The 16,977-nt window shown below is 41.6% G+C and overlaps 1 protein-coding gene across 6 annotated transcripts in view; it reads right to left on the bottom strand.

Moving 5' to 3' along the window:
* The window catches only part of RAP1B (RAP1B, member of RAS oncogene family), a 42,499-nt gene extending 26,292 nt beyond the window's left edge, over positions 1–16,207 (bottom strand). The window contains exons 1-2 of one of the 6 annotated variants that reach the window (XM_070494702.1): positions 16,039–16,197; positions 14,829–15,184 (exon numbers count right to left, since the gene is read on the bottom strand). The gene's annotated coding sequence lies outside the window, so the exon portion shown is untranslated. Of the gene's footprint in view, positions 1–14,828; positions 15,185–15,351; positions 15,647–16,038 lie in introns of those variants that run through there. The other 5 variants (XM_070494703.1, XM_014860686.3, XM_070494704.1 and 2 more) reach the window with 5 other exon arrangements.
* Positions 16,208–16,977: the final 770 nt, after the last annotated feature.

The following is a 16,977-nucleotide window of genomic DNA, read 5'->3' as shown; positions in this document are numbered from 1 at the left end:
AGCATAAAGAGCTAAAATAACATCAAAAGAACTCTATTTACATTCTTAAAACAAGAAAAATAATGAAAGGGTAACAACCAAGCAAACCATCCCAAAAAAGCCTATTTTAGCTAACAGATTAATCAAATTAAGGACACTATTATTATTCCACATAGCCCCATGAGGCACATTAACATTTAATCATTACAAAATGAGATGAACCAAAAAAAAAAAAAAAAAGAGGAGGAACCAGGTTTTTAATGCCTTTTTTGGTATACAGTATCAATATCTTTAACGGCTCTTTTCTGACAATACCACCAGGCACAGTGCATGTCCCAGAATAGTTTACGTCCCACTATGGCTTTACTGCTGATAAATTTCCAAGGATTTTTAGTAGCCACTTTATTTTAAGTTATATACCTGCTATTAGAGAGATCTCAGCCATGGAGTTCTCTGATTATAACATGAACACGTACAAAAGCTAATTCTAGCAAGGAATGACAAAGGACAGGCTATCCTAGGTATTTCTTGAGAAACACAGTCTCTGCAAATCTATGACCAAAGTTTAAACCACTTTAAATGGAACTAAGCAAAATTTCGGGCGATTTTAGACTTTGCTATATATAATAAAGTACATTTAAGTAAACCATTAATCTGACAGACAATACAATTTTTAATTAAAAATTCGAGTAGCACCACCTTCTGATAAGGCCACCATTTGTCATACACAAATATATCCCTACATAGATGAATTAATCAAATGCACTTTTGTATTTTCATTTGACTATTAAAGAATGCCTGTCCAAAATAATATTCAGAAACTAATAAGTGCCCCCAACATAACCTCCCACCACACCAGTCACCTAGTCACCAGGCATTATTACACTTCCTTGAAACTGTACCAACACAGTGATAACGCGAAGGAGACTGCTGCATCGTTGATGGAATCATGGTGACAAGGACCCTGGTTTTAGCACTGAAAGCCTTGTGTCCCAGGAACTCCTCAGTGCCCAGCAAACCAAGATGGCTGGTCATTTTACGTGGAACACATCTTGAGAGGAATTTGCTTTCTCTCATGTCTCACAATCTTAAAGATGCAGAACTCTAAAGGCTAAGAAAACATCTTGCAAACATTCTGCAGTACTACACAGCTTATCTTTTTTCACAATGGAATCATACTATTTTCTGAAATAAAATAAGGAAATTAAAAACCAAACTGCGTGCAGCACTTAGCATAAGAGCCAAGTTTGAGTATTTATGGTAACAGACAATATTTGTATAGACTTTACAATTTACTATGTATTTTGACGTGAGTTTTCTCATTTGGAGAAAAGTCCAAGAACATTTCTCACAAGGGAACACTGTTCCTCGCTTAATTAGAAAAGTGCCCCTTTCATCTAATTAGCACCTGAACACGCATTAAGTGCAAGTCACTGGGAAAGTCACAAAGATGAACAAAACACACTTGCTCTCAAGAAGCTTACAATTGCGCAGGAGAGATGAGACATAAAAATATAGAAAATGTCATGAGAAACAAATACTGTGGAAATTCAGAAGAAGAGAGGTCAGGAACAGATTTATGAAGAAAGTGGCAGATGAAGAGAAGTTACAGCATGTCACTAGGAAAGAGACACCAGGCAAAAGGGCAGGGAGCAAAGTCAGAGGCAGCGAGAGACAGGTGGATGACAAGACCACGAGAGCAAGCGTGCCCAGGGTCTCAGGGCACAAAGCAATGGGCAGCCCAATGGCAAGGGGTCGTCTACAGGTAGGACAACGGAGATCACTGAGGGATGATCAAGAGCCTTGACTATTTGTAAGCCACAGTACTGGACATTTTGAAAACAAACACACCAATATTGAGAAAATTAAAAGTACTTTTATTATTTACTTATTTATTTTTGAGGAAGATTAGCCCTGAGCTAACATCTGCCGCCAATCGTCCTCTTTTTGCTGAGGAAGACTGGCCCTGAGCCAACATCCGTACCCATCTTCCTCTACTTTATATGTGGGATGCCTACCACAGCATGGCTTGACAAGCGGTGTGTAGGTCTGTGCCCGGGATCTGAGCCAGCAAACCTGGGGCCATCAAAGTGGAACACATGAACTTAACCACTGCGCCACCGGGCTGGCCCCTAAAGGTACTTTTAAAATGAATAAGAAGAGTTCTAACAGAAGTCTGGGCAACCCATCTAGACATGTTAAGCTTTTTATTAAAATGTGATTAATTAGGCAGCCTACTTTAAAAAGGCATCAATTAAGGTTTGCAACAAAAATCTATAATAAGATGAAAAAAACCAAACTTAAGTGCTCAGAAACAATATACCGCACAGAGGAAAAGCACTGCAGGCGACTGACCAGAGAGAGTTAGGATGACTGGTGAGTTCAGCCTTACCCTGCAACACGACCTGAATACTTGGTACCTACTATGTGCAGACAGTGCAGAGACTAGATGCGCACATCTTAGCCTCTCTCTTTTTCATAACAGGATGTTTACTTTGATACCCCAGCATCTGGTATCTAAAGCACACTGAGATTACTTTGAGTTAATACCACTACCATAGAACATGGCACTAAGGGTATTTGCCTAAGATCTCAATTGAACTGACAAACAAGGCAGACATATGGGACAGGCCACATTTTTCTTCAAAAAGCTGCTTTGGATCTGTCCACGTGCACAAAAAGTACTCAGTTACAGCTTAAACACCTTATGGTAAGGTTCATTGCTTCATAACCAACACTTACAATGCCTAGAATACAGACGGCAATTATTTGGTGAATGAATCAAACCCAATTTCCTGCCCTAGAGCAGGGGTTGCTGAACTCCAGGGCTCAGGCCGAATCTCTTGGGCAGCCTATTTATTATCCAGTTTTGTGGGAACACAGGCACGCAAGTGCATACTGTCTCTGGGAACTCACATGACAACGGCAGAGTTGAGGGGCTGTATGAGACTGTATGGTCCACAAAGCCTAAAATATTTATTATCTGGCCCCCTACAGAAAAAGTTTGCTGATACCTGCCCTGTAGGCTAGAGTCTGGAAGAGAGAAGGACGGATCTTGTCCATTAATTCTCTGGTAGCAAGTGAGTTTTAGTTCAAACACCAACTCAAAACATTAATGGATGCCTGGAGTACAGTGTTAAGAATGATTCTGAGACCAACTCTGGACCCAAAGGGATAGAGTACGGTTCTCAGTCATCAATGTCTACTGTGGTGCAGGGGAAGGAGAAACAGGGTTGTAACTTTAAAAACTTCTGCTGTAGAATATTTTCTTTTAAATAACTAGCACTGTCATCTATTAATTCTACAAAGATGAATTATTAGCTGCAAAACAGTATGCAAAAAGTCCCCCACAGAAAACCTGAAAGGAATCATTGGGAACGGTCCACCTGAAGGCTGAAGACTCTGGCAGAAACAATGCCTTTGACTCTGGCACGGCTGATGCTGCTCATTTGCACAAGATCCCTTCAACAGGCAACCTACTCACTCAGTCAACACACACAGCTGTTTAAGGCCATCAGCGAGGAGGAGAGAATAGTGCTATCGGGGCGAGAAGGGGGGCCACAACACACCCCAAAACCCCATCAAGCCTTACTGATAGAATGGAAAAGAAGAGCATCCTTATTTTACATTTGACGCTAAATCTAATCTATTAAATGTCCACTTTGATTCTGGAAGCAGTTAATATAACATACAGTCTGAAATCAAAGCCTTCACGTCACTGGTGCTCTGCAGTTTCCCTTCAGATTATTCTAGAAAAATCCTTTGTTTGCCAGGTTTACGTCAAGTACTTGCGCCCCAGTTGTAAGGCAGGCTGGGACAGCTGGTACTCGGCATTTTCGTTTTCTATAAAGCAAGGCTGTCCACCAAGACTCACTTAGGTCTTGTCTTTTCAGACACTGGTTTGAGTCTCTCTAAAAACAAATGTGAACACACACATCCATACGTCCACAAAATAAGACACTGTCGGTCACACATTATGCTTCTGTGAGACACAGTCCAGCAGGACGGGCCACGCCCTAGCAGGAGAGGAAGAAAGGAGCCAAGCATGGGGACCCTGAAGAGGTGGCAAACCAAAGTCACTGCTGGGAACAGGGTAGGGAAGGTCTGAAGGTCAGCTCACATCCAGATCTGAAGACGCAAAAGCCTATGAGAGTTAAGTGACACTAGAGCAGTGGTCATCAGCAACACCTCTCATCACAGCAGGGACTAAGTTTTTAAAAACACCTCTGGAAAACTATGATAACACTTCCCTTCGTGCTTAGGACCCTAAGACCCATATCACCAGCAAAGAAAGGCCAGGGTCCACCAGAGACCATCTTATTCATCTTTCTGCCTCCAAATAAATGTCCAATCTAGTACAGAAAAGGAGGGTCTCTGTTGTTCCTCTGGTCTTCAGAAACTGGATTTTTCAGTAATTTATATAACCCACTCTTAATGTCCTAGCTTCCACAAGTCACGGAAAAAAAGAGACACCACCACTCCAAAGGGATGACAGTTACTGGGGCTAAGAAGGCTAACCAGATGTCCTTACATCTTCCTAGATGAAGACACTTCTCCGAGTCTCCTGAATTTGTGATTCCAGAATTTAACATGAACATAAAAGATGCTCAATCATCTGGTGAACAGGCTGCAGAATGACATAACTACATCAACCAGAGATATCCCGATTAGTTAGGGAATTATCTGCTTTCATAAATTTCAAGCAAACACTCTACTAAGTACAGTTGATGAGCTGTTGGGGAGGAGGCATGAGAAACCAGAAGTGAGGCTCTTTAGTGCTAGCAGATAAACTAGAATCCAAGTTAAGGGGCAGGATTCCAGAACAAAACGCACTTGTTTTCATGAATGGAAGAACGCCACAAATATTTTTTTTCCCCACAAATATTTCTTTTAATATAAATACTCAGATTTTACAATACACTGCTCTCTTCAAGGACAGGGGGATATTTTAATAGTATAATTTTACAGTCTTTTTCAACATAAGACTGAATTCAGAAATAAACAGAATTAGTGTCTTCCACGAGAGAAGGAACAAATGACTACAAAAATTATTTTTATTTCATTTTACTGTTAACTTCCTAACTAAGATTAAATGAGAAAGCTTAGTTTGACTTTAATCAATTAATACGGCTGCCTCCAAATGCATTTGAAACCATAATAAGAATGCTATGATTTCAGATTGTGGGTTCATAATTTGCATGACTACATTACATTCTAAATGAAACTTAAAGACCAGGACATTCCTAATGCAAAATTCCCTACTAAATCTGCCAAAAATTCAGAGGAGAAAAATTAGTCAACTAACAAAACACACTGGAAGCACAAGCACTGCCTATACTTTCTCTAGTAATTCCAATATCTCAATCTCAGCAGCAGTTTATGCCAGCTGCTTAATGCCCACATGACTTGTGTAGCTAATGGTCTTAGGAAGTTGTTTTTGACTAATTTAATAGTTCTTCCTTTTATACTCTAATCTCTTTGCTTTATTCGAAGATGTGCTTAGAATCCAGTAAAACAAAGACCACTTAAAAAATAAAAGGCATGCCACACTTTGGAAGCCATAAATAATGCTTACATTTGGCTTTCCCATACATTATTCCACTTACTTGCATAACCATTAGGTCAGTAGCACACCCCGCCTCAACCCCCTGCCCTTAAAGTAGCTTTGAAACATGCCTGTCTTGGCAATTCTACAAGATTTAAGTCAGTATCAAAAAAAAAAATAGTGCATACACATTTGCATTCTTGGGACATTAGTATACGTATACCCAATAAATGGACAAAGGCAAGGAGAACCGAAGTTGGGTATTAATTAGGCTGCTAGCATAACAAGAAATGGGGAAAACAGAAAGAGTGGGCAGGCACTGCTTGTAATCAATTCTGAGTTTCAAAGGAGCATCTTCAGATATTTACTTCTTCCCTTGTCAACACCAAGTGATTCCATCAAGGATTTTTAAACAGAGATTGTTAGTCCTACAATATTCCTATTCCAATCTTCTACTGTACTTTTACTTCACAATTAAATCTATTATATCATTCTTAGAAACCTTATCAACTGGGAGATTTAAAAAACTATCAAGAAGAAATTGTGACTAAAATATGACCTCTCAATTTTTAAACTTTTTTTTGCTTGAGGAAGATTCGCCCTGAGCTCATACCTGCGTCAGTCTTCCTCCGTTTTGGATGTGGGTCACTGCCACAGCACGGCTGATGGGCGGTGTAGGTCTGTGCCAGGGATCCAAACCCACAAAGCCGGGCCACGATAACAGAGCATGCTCAACTTTAACCACTAGGCCACAGGGCTCATTAAACATTTTTTTTAAACACTTAAGACGATTTTCCAGGCACCAACACACACAGATAAATCTTCACTATTTCCACACCTTTCCCAGGACTTGACCTGAGGAATGAGGTGGCAGTGCACTCCACCCTGAGCCCTCGTCAGGAAGAACTCGTTGGTGGAGACTGTTTCCAGGCTGACTGACTGCTTTAAAGTACCACGTCAGACCCTGAAGTCCTCCCCAAAGACACGAAGTCAGAAAGAGTAACCCTTTCCAGCAATTTCAGACCCATTTCTCAAAGAAATTCTGAAATCCTAAAATTTCTAAAACCTGAAAGTTTCTCAACTAATTTGGTGGCAAAACCTGACCTGATAAAAACTTTTTACACAGCAAAACTTCACCTATGCACTGATGTGAGGCTGTTCAGTTTTCATTTATCCCATTTAGTGTGACTATTCACATTTCACTTTAGAAACAGTTTGATTCCTCTTACTAAAATTCAAAATAAATCTTCCCCCAAAATTCTGAATTCCAAAACACCTGGTGCCAAGGTGAGGGATTACGGACCTATAATCCATTTCACAAACATCTACTCGAGCAAAACTCCCTTGAACATACTGTGCACTTTCCAATTTCTATACTGTCGCCCCCCGATTCACTGTCAGCCTAAACTTACACACTCTTTTAATAACAAGTACAGACCCCACCTCATTTTTAATGTCTTCTCGGACTACTACAGCCTAAGAGTTTTCATTTCTTTCTCTGACTCTGTAAACACTCATCTACATCACTCATTTGGGTACTGATTATTATTATTTTGAACTGCTATTTACACTTTATATTGATTAACTTTTCATGTCTTTGCTAAGAACCTTTTGTGACTAATTACTCAGTTTCATCCTAATATACAGTAACTGAGAACAATTAGCTGTCAATAACATGCAGTCAGATGAACGAGTCCTCAAGAGACAGATGCCCTAAATAATGAGGAACCACAGGTGGAAATAGAATGCTTAAAAAAAATGAGTGTAGGAAGTAGCCCATGATGGAAATTGATAATGACAAATCATTGAGCACTTTAGGTACTCTTTCAATTAAAATAACAATTTTTGAGCACTTCCTATGTGCCAGTTACTGGGCGAACCATTTGAGATTGTGGTGGAAAAGTGACAGGGTGTTCCTGCCCTCTTGAAACAAATAGTTTAGAGGGGAAGAGAGGATAAACGGATAAAAATAATTATTGTTTGTGGATGCTCCTTTATTTAAAGCAATCAGGAAAAAACTTCTCCGTAAATGTGACATTGAGCTTAGATCTAATGTTGAGAGTGAGGCAGAAATGCAGACAGCCGGGAAAGATCATGACAGACAGAAAGGAGTTGTAAGCACCAAAACTCGAGAGGTGGTAAAGGGCTTCTCAGGCCAAGATGAGAAAAAAGTGCAGTATGGCTAGAGCTTAGTGAACAATGGGAAGGAGGCAAAGTTTGAAGTGAGCAAGAACTGGATCTGCTTTCTATTTAAGCCACTGGGGGGGACTGGGACTGAAGGGTAAGACACGATCTGATTTACATTTTGACAAGATGACTTGTCTTCTGGGTGGAGCGTGAGGTAGAGGAGAACAAGAAGGGAAACAAGGAAGTCCAGACAAGAGATGAATGCGGCTTAAACAGGGGTAGTATAACAGAAACACAGGATTTTAGAACACAGAGAGATCTGAAGAGCCATTTAATCAGTCTTGCTCTACACAGAGATCAGTTCTCAGAGAGGAGTTACTGGTTCAGTGTTTCATGTCCCGTGCCAGACCACCCAGGTCAGTCACCACCTCTAAAGCATGCTGCTTAAGACGACAGGGGGAATGAAAGGTCTAGCAATTACTCAACACTGACACATCATTGCTCAGACTTACCCCTCATGCTCAAAGGAATCAGCTAAAATTTAGGAGAAAAATGAACTAAGTCTCCAATGTGAGCACCTGAAAGTTCAGAGAAAAGTGCATAAGGGCCTGTTGGGGAATAGAAATAGCAAAAGCACCCTCAACTCACACTGTTTAGTGACGGAACTTTTACTTTCACATCATCATCTCTAACTGATAGGCAGTATCAGTTTATCTGCTACACAGGACCCTCAGGGGACAAGATGTACCAATCACTACGGCACCACAAGGGCTTTCCAAAGAGGAGTTTATCACTCGTGCTCCACCAGAACTCTGAAGGGTGGCAAAAGGAGCCCTGCTCATTAGAAAGAGAACCCTCGCTCTCTTCTCCGCTCTACATCCTGGCCCTTCCACCTCTTCACTGCCTATTATCACTATCATCACTTCCACGTAAACAACAGAAAACGTTATGAATGCTCCTCTGTCCTTAAAAGCTTGCAAATCCTGCTTTCTCTTTGTTGAACAGTGATGAAGTAAGGTGAAAGGGCTCTTGGAAGAAAAAAAAGCTTAAGTATAAAAAACCTAGAGGAAATTTCATACAAGTTTTTTTAAACTAGCAAATAAAACTCTGTAAGCAACAGCCAGCAACAACCTTGTGACTAATTTAGATGTCCTGGACATAAAACATGATCTCAGTATGCTTCCTAATTCAGAACAGCCAGAACAGCTGACCAGTTAATTATTTAATATTGGGAGAACTAAAGCTTCCTATTCAATTCCCTCCCTACTGTGGGATTAGTTCATGGAGGCAGGTGTTCTGTGATGCTCGGCCCTGAAGCTCCCCTAAAGTTAAACACTCCACACCTCATCCTCTGATGTCAGCCCTTCTTTCAAAGAGCGATGTCTGGGCTCAATAGTCTCTTCATAGAACACACCCTTTTATCATCTCTAGAGAAATAAGTGGCACTAAATTTCCAAGAAAGTGAGTACAGTATAAACCGTAACTTACCCATCTTTTTTTATTACTTTTATAATCTGAAACTTATCACTTGAAACGAAGGCGGGTTAGCGTAAAAATCCTTTAAACTTTGGAACTGTCTTATGACATTTATAAAAATAGTTGTTTAACAAGGATTGCTACAATTGTTCTTAAATGACAAAAAGAAACAGCTTTCTTCCAGAAAGTAAGAACATTAACATCTGTCTTGGAAAAGTGTCTACTAAAGGTAGACAACACCAAATTCTCAGGTCAAGGAAACATTATTAGACTTGAAATGGGAAAAAGTCCATAGCTTTACTATAGGAAAGCTACTACATATCCTAAAATTGTGAAAATCAACTTTTAAAAATCTGCTTATTTAAGATTATGTCAAAACTTGGGACACACATGCAATCTATCTAGAGATAATTAATCAGGTGTACAAAGCAAGTATTAAAACCAAAACTAAGCTTAAAAAATACTGTGATCAAAAGCTGACTGTACTGCTCAAAGGAGAACACTGCAAAGAAATTAAACCTAAATGACTATGTACTAATAAGAGATTTCAAGATGAAGCACAGGAAAACACTGTCTCACATTATCTATGGTTACCATTCTTCTCTTCCCCTCCAACAAAAATATAAACAAAATAAATCAAAGATGATGTTAAATACCGAGAGAAAAGCATGGAAAAATGAGTGATATAAAAAGAAGAAAGTGACTAACAATGAGACAGACAGTTGGGAATATTTTAATAAGCTTTTCAGATAAATGTGGATATTCTCCTCTGGTACTACACCAAAACGCGACAACTGGCTGCAATATATTGAGATGCAAAACATTATCAATAAATTTCATGTTCTCTCTAACATTAAAACCCACTGGTCTAGCTGTAACTGTGGAAGGATCTCTTACCCATGCACAATTTTGGAGGATCACACATTGGTCACTTAGAAAATACTGGTTCACAGAGTTGAGGATCTTCAAATACCGACACATTTCATTATATATTAAAAATAAAAAGCATATTCATTAACATTACCAATAAGATCAGAAAAAATCTTAAATATTGGGAAGCTGTCAAGAGCACAGTGGCTGATAAAAGTTTTCCAAAATTCTCATCTTCACTTGAAAACTAGAACTTTGTCATTGACCATAAATACTGTCAATCTTTTCCTGAAAGCAATGGGCTCACTTTACTTTTGAGAAAATGTCAGCCTAATACTCAAGTCTGAATAACCATAGTTCGTCAGACATTCTTTCAAGTAAAAATGGTGCTCATGAAAAAAACTGGCTGGTTCAGCTTGCAACTCAAACAATCACACAAACGCTTTTCCTAGACACAACCACTGGACTTCAGCATGGCAGCAGAAGTGTGTTAAGCATACTTCCTGTTTTGTCACAGTATATTAATGTGATGTGTACCAGAGTTGAGATTTGACTTAAAAAATGTTTACTTCTTCATCAAGTGCATTCAGGTGAATGCTTTTGTTTTCTTAAAACTGTGAGTGCATGGCAACGACTACTAATACAGTGTGGCACTCTGATTCGTTCTAAAGTGCAAGAAGTTTTACCCACCACTGCTTTTATGGTATTGGTACAAATGTCAACAGAGTGAAAAAGGCAAAGAACATACTGTATTATCACTTACAGTATTATTGTAAAAACAGTTTTGTACTTGCAGACTCCTTGAAAATGTGTAGCAATCCTGAGAATTCCTTGGACCATACTTTGAAAACCACTGAGTTAGATAATTTATTTGTTAAGCTGTTCACATCACAATTATTCTTTCTTAGTCTTCATTCATACCTTACTGGGAAGCTTAAAAATCAAATAACCAAATCAACTTCAATCAGGAGTAGCAATGCTACAGGGGAATAGAAGCTTTATAATAAAGAACGAGAACTAATACCACATTAGTATATCCTTTTATAAACATTAACAAATAATGCTCCATTTAATCCTCAACAATTCTAAGTAGTACATGTCATCTTTCCCATGGAGGAAAGCTTCAGAAAGGGAAGCACAAATTCTGCCTAAAAATTCATTGTCCCGGTGGGATTACAAAGTTGTATTAATTTTCTTCTTTATACTTTTCTGTATTCTAAACACTGTAATAAGAAAATTAAAAAGACAAAACATTTGAAAACTCAGCCAGTGTTACCAAGATAAACAAATGTAGTGTTGTATCTCAAGGTGACAACTTCAAGAGCAGTAGAACAAAATAGTAGATACATACATTTATATAACCTCATTGCTATCCCTCTTTATTATCTGTACGGTACAGAATTCAAGATTCTTGAGGGACTTCTGAGTTTTGCTATTGTTACTGAGGAGCTTTATGATAACTTATAAATCTTAGAAGCAGCAGCTCTAACGATATTAGCATAATGTAGTAGTAATATTCTCACTGCAACCTTAAAACACAAGGTAACAGTCGGATGCAATAGGGATACCACTGTGACACCTAAAAACTATTAAACGAAAAGAGCTTATATTTATAGTCTTTATTTTATTGATACCCTCAGTCCTATTAGCTAAGAACTTTTAGAAAGTCCTCTACTTTTTTAAAGAATGAAGTGACTTAAAAATATATTCTAATGAGAAGGATAAATTTTAGAAGACACAGATAATTAGAATTTTATTTTACGTAACATTTTCCACTTCCTCTCCAGAAGCTTTTGCCAAAAACTGCTATTAAATGGACAAAACAGATTTTCTTTCATCTTTTTTTCCTTCCCACAAGGGAAAGAGGAGGAAAGCAACAGGTAGAGGTCATCCACCAATGGGGCAATCAGTTCACTGTATATTTTTAAAACAAAATTACTTAATGAAATGCTAAGTTTTAAATATATGAGGGAAAAAATCTGTTTTATTGAAAGTACTTATTTACTGAAATAAATTTCCAAAGCAACTACTGAAGAACTCATCAAGGAGCTCTGTGACGCAATAAAAGTGATGATTCCAAGAAGTCAATAATTTAGTTATCAAAATTATTCATAACTGCCTTTAATAGATGCTCTCTTCCTTTAACATCTTTATTCAGTCTACTTGAACAACAGTCAAAAACATTCAATCCCCAACCACTGGAAAAGATTACCTAGCAAGTTATCTCATAAGATCAGAATCCAGTTTAAATGAAAAAGGTTTTGTTGAGAGAGAGATATATATATATATATATTAGCCTAACTACAAAATTATAAAACAGCGTAACTATAAGAATAAGCTTTAGGACCCAGCTCAATGTAAAATCCAAAATCAGAACATTAGATTATTACTCTCTATGGTCAGAGGGACTAGGATTCTTAATTTAAAAGTGAACCTATTTCTAGTACTTGAGCACCTCATACACAAACAATCTCAAGCGTAGTAATACTCCAGAATATTGTTCTGTATAATAAAAACCAGATGGAAATCCTGCAGTTCATGTTACAAATATTTTTTCTTTTGATAAGTGATTTAAATATTATTTTAAACCTGGTACATTTCCCTAAATTTACATTTCTTTCTTTTATAAGTTTTAAGGCTCCTTGGAAACAGAGCTTGAAAAATTTTGATCCTCCACTGATGCAAAGCAAAAATTTTTTCTAAATCGCTATTGAAAGAATAATCAGTTGCTGTGTACCTTTAATCTGAATAACATTAGGAATAAACACAGTAGTGTTAGGAAGCATGGAGAAGTAGTATTCTTTGTTAGTGGTGCGTTTTAAAAAGTGATTTTAATTTTTAAAAGGCAGCACAAAACTTCCTTGTAACTTTTCCTCTTTAAAATAGAAATTCTATAACGAAAGGCCTTGGTCTCAGATCCAGTGCTCAACTAGATCCAAACGAGGTACAACAGATTGTACAGCAAGCCAGTCTTTACTGCAAATGGATAAACTCACTCTGTTCTTTGTGGCTACTGCTTCCATTGCGTTCATGAGATTTCCAAAGAACTAGTAAACTAAAAAGACGTAAGTCCTCCAATGGTAATTAGTACCTTTCAATACTGCTGCAATATACCTAAGAACACTGAAAAACATCAGGCTTTCAGCAAGGGTAAGCCATGGCACAGTACTCCTGTTTACTGAAAAATTTGTCCAATGTTATAATGAATCATTGCATCAGCCAAAATAGCTGTTTCTTAACTTTTTCTAAAAGAAATTCAATTTGCATAGGCTAACAGCAAAAACTTCAGCCTAATCTCTGAGGCCATGGAATCCTCAAAAATGATGGGAGGGAAAACCAACCAACCAACCAAGGCATGCATATAGTCACAACCTTATATGGTCTTACACACAAGGTTTGAGAGAGATCAATCTTTATCAAGTTCTTCTACAGTCTGAACATGTGACATCACTGCAGTAACAAAAAAAAGCTTTTGAACATTCAGTTCATAAAAACGAAACTATTCCTGGTGCCAGTCAAATCTAGACACTACAGATCAATACCCACCCTCTTTATCACATACACAGGGACACATTTAAGTCTTTAGGAAAATGACGCGCACATCAGTAAGATTCCAATATTCAATAATAAAATTATTTAAACTAGTTTTGGAAAAAAATAAACGACACCTTTGTAAAATCAGCCAAATTCTGTGTCAAATCCAGTTTTGCTGATTTCACTCCCTTAACAAATATTTATGAAGTAGCTATAACAAGTCAAAGAAAACTGAACATGAGCACTTTCTCACCCAAATCTTAGACTTTATATTTAAAAAAACATGTATAATTAGTTACCATGTTGTTGATCTCTGCATAAGCCTTCTACCAATCTTGAATCACACTGGAAAACACACTTGATAAGATCCTTATGGACATTCATCAAGGTTTTTTTACCATCAACTCTTCATTTCATCTCCCTGGAGCCTCCTTACGTGGTGGCTCCTTACCATGGGGACTCACTTAGCTAAGTACTGGAATTCTACAGTAAAGGATGGTTTTGAGGATAAAATGAAAATCAATTTTTCAAGTTAAAAAGATTCCAAAGTCAATGTGGGTATGTTTCTTTTTGAAGGAATATCAAGTTCTTTTGAAATATCTTCTCTAAATCTTCAATGCAGTTAATCTCTAAAGGTAAACGCTCAACACCATGTGCACAGGCAAGGGTCTAGGAACGAAGATACAGTGGAGAAGGAAACGGATTAAGTCCCTACCCTCGTGGTGCTTGCACTGAACAAACTGGTACCATTTGCAAGGAGGGCACCATACCAGTGCTCCGGGGCATACAAAGAACACATCTGGTCGTTGGACTCAACAATTTGACGGAATAGATGACAAAAATACTTCTAATGATAACAGAAGGCAGGAAGTGATATGTGCCATAGAAAGGAAGAGAGAGGACTTTTATGGGGTGGGCTACGGGGAGAAGGCAAAAGACAGAGCAGTCATTTTCACGCCCTACACCACATTTTCAAATTAAGCAAGTTTATTATTGGGCTCTTCAGTTGTATTATGAGACCCGGCACATTAAAACCAAACTGGCTACGTGTGTTTCAAAGATTTACTTTGGGGCTTCCTCTGATGAGGCAGCCTCACAATGTGTGAATACCAACCAAGAAAACGCAAGTGAAAACACCATGTAGGGCACAGAGTAAAAAGGGGATGAGCTGAAATAAGACCATCATTCAGGGCTCCGAGTCCTGAGAGTTATTTAACCACCCGGAGTATCAATTTCCTCTCCTAAAACCCGGCAACGAAACCACCCGAGTTTTCCACTGTTTGACCAAGGTACCCACCTTTTCTGGGTATGACGGAAACTATCCTCCGTACAATGTAATTCACGATAAAAACGTCGTATTTCTTTCTCCGGGTTGTCTACTACGGATAGACTACCGTCCTAAAAGTCGGCCACGAACTAGTTATCTTATCTTTCCGGGGCCTCAGTGTCCTCCTGCATAAAATCAGAGGGTGGGACTGGATGATCGAAACAGTCCTTTCCGGCCCTTCAAACGTCCCAGGACTCCATTATGACTCAAACACTACTCAAGAGTGAGCTTTCAGCAGCGATCTGAGCTCCAAGTCCAACTGTCTCCCTTTTTTCTAAGTTATTCTTGCTGAGATAAGGTTTTATCGAGCAAGTCCAAACAGCATTCTAATTACAAAAAAGAAGAGGGTTAAAAAATCAATTCATGAGTCAGAAGCTTTAAGGGAGAAGCACTCGATACATATTAGACGCTACCAGCAAAACAAAAATCCAGCTAGGCTGCATCGACTTTAAAACGCTAAAACCACAATCTTCACTTAGCGTCAACTTCCTACCCGGTTCAAAACGCGATTTCCCGTTACTGCGAAGCCGACTCGCTCGTGTTCCTCCCAGCCGAGAGTTGCAGGCGAAATGTTTTTCTAAACTAACGGGGGGCGGGGGCAGGCGAAGGGGAAGCACACGAGCTGCCCGAGCGCGAGCCCCGGCCGCGCTCCGCAGGCCAGTGTGCTCGGAAGCGGAGCCCGGATGGCCGGGTCCCGGGGCCGCGCGGCCGCCGCCCACGCTGACAGCCCGCGCCGGACGGGGCTCGCCGCGGCGGCGCGGCCAACTTCCCGAGCCGTCGCCCGGGGCGAGTCCCGCGGCGCCGAGGCCCGGCCGTCCCCGGCGCCGCCCAGGTGGGGCCGCCCGCGCCCCGGCCAACTTTCCCGCGGGCGCCCCGCGGCAGGGGCGCGGCCCGCGGCGGCCGCAGGACAACTTTCCGGTTTCCGTTCCAACTTGCGCCCACCCGGAGGCCGGGGCGGCGGGCGGCGGGCGGGCGGGTGGAGCCGCGCCGGGCGGGGGGTCCCCGGCCCGCGCCCTCCGCCATGTTCCCGGCGCCCGACCCGTCCGCCGCGCGGCGCCCCCGCCCGAGCCCCGGAGGCCGCGCCCGCCCCACCTGCCGCGCCGAGGGCGCCTCCGCGGCCTGCCCGCCGCCCCGCCGCCCCGCCGCCCCCGCGCGCCCGCCGCCCGCGCGCGCCGCCCACCTCGCCCGCTGCCTCCGCGCCCCGCCGCGCCCCGCGCTGCTCCGCGCCGCTGCCCCGGCGCCACGGCGTCCGCTCCGCCGCCGCTCCGGCCCCTCACACGCCGACTCCGGGCGAGGTTTGGCGGCGGCGCCCTGACGTCAGGCGCTCGGCCTCGCTCCCGCTTCCGTCCGCGGGAGGGGCGGTGGCGCGCCGGGAAGGGGCGGGGCCGGGGCGGGGCGCCGGGAGGGGGCGGGGCCAGCGCGGCGCTGCCTCCCGCGGCCGCCGCCACGGGTCTCGCCTCGGCCCGGGCTCCGCGCGCGCTCGCGAGGCCGGCGGGCTCCGGGCCTCGGGACCCTCCGGCGCGGCGAGGTGCCTGTCACGCGCCGCAGAGCGCTCGGCGACGCCGCCGGCAGTGGGTGCGCGCGGTCCTTTGTGCTGGGAAGCGGCCGGGCCCGTGGCGGGGCGCGTGTCCACTCCCAGGGCCCCCGCCCACGGGCCTGGGCCACGGCTCCTTCTCGTTCTTGAAATGGGTTTTCTCTTGAGTTGACACGGGTCCCAGCCACTGATGTCTTAACCCGGCGAACCCTTTCCAAATTACCCTGCCAAACTCGGCTGACAAATCGGTGATCCCAAACAACTTTGTTCCAGGATCAGCTATTTACATGAATAAAGCAAGTTGCATATTTAATGCCTGACTCCGGCGCTTTAAAGGGTTACTCATAGGTAGATTTATGATGTGACTACTGGGCAACGGAAAGCACCTTCTGTTCCAAAAGGGGCGGGCCCTCAATAAGGGAACTTACCGTTATTAGACTAAAATACAGCTCTCTTAGTACAAGATACTAACTTCTTTATGAAAGCTTTTTTTTTTTTATGAGGTTTTGATGGGCGAAGAGATTCAAAGAGCGAGCAAAGTGCAAGGAAAAGTAGGTGGTGGGGGTCGTTGAAGAACGACTTTCC

The sequence above is a fragment of the Equus asinus genome, chromosome 22, assembly GCF_041296235.1.
Source record: "Equus asinus isolate D_3611 breed Donkey chromosome 22, EquAss-T2T_v2, whole genome shotgun sequence".
NCBI classification, from domain to species: Eukaryota; Metazoa; Chordata; class Mammalia; order Perissodactyla; family Equidae; genus Equus; species Equus asinus.
The sequence above is the reverse complement of the archived record's forward strand: the minus strand, read 5'-3'. Positions and strand labels throughout refer to the sequence as shown.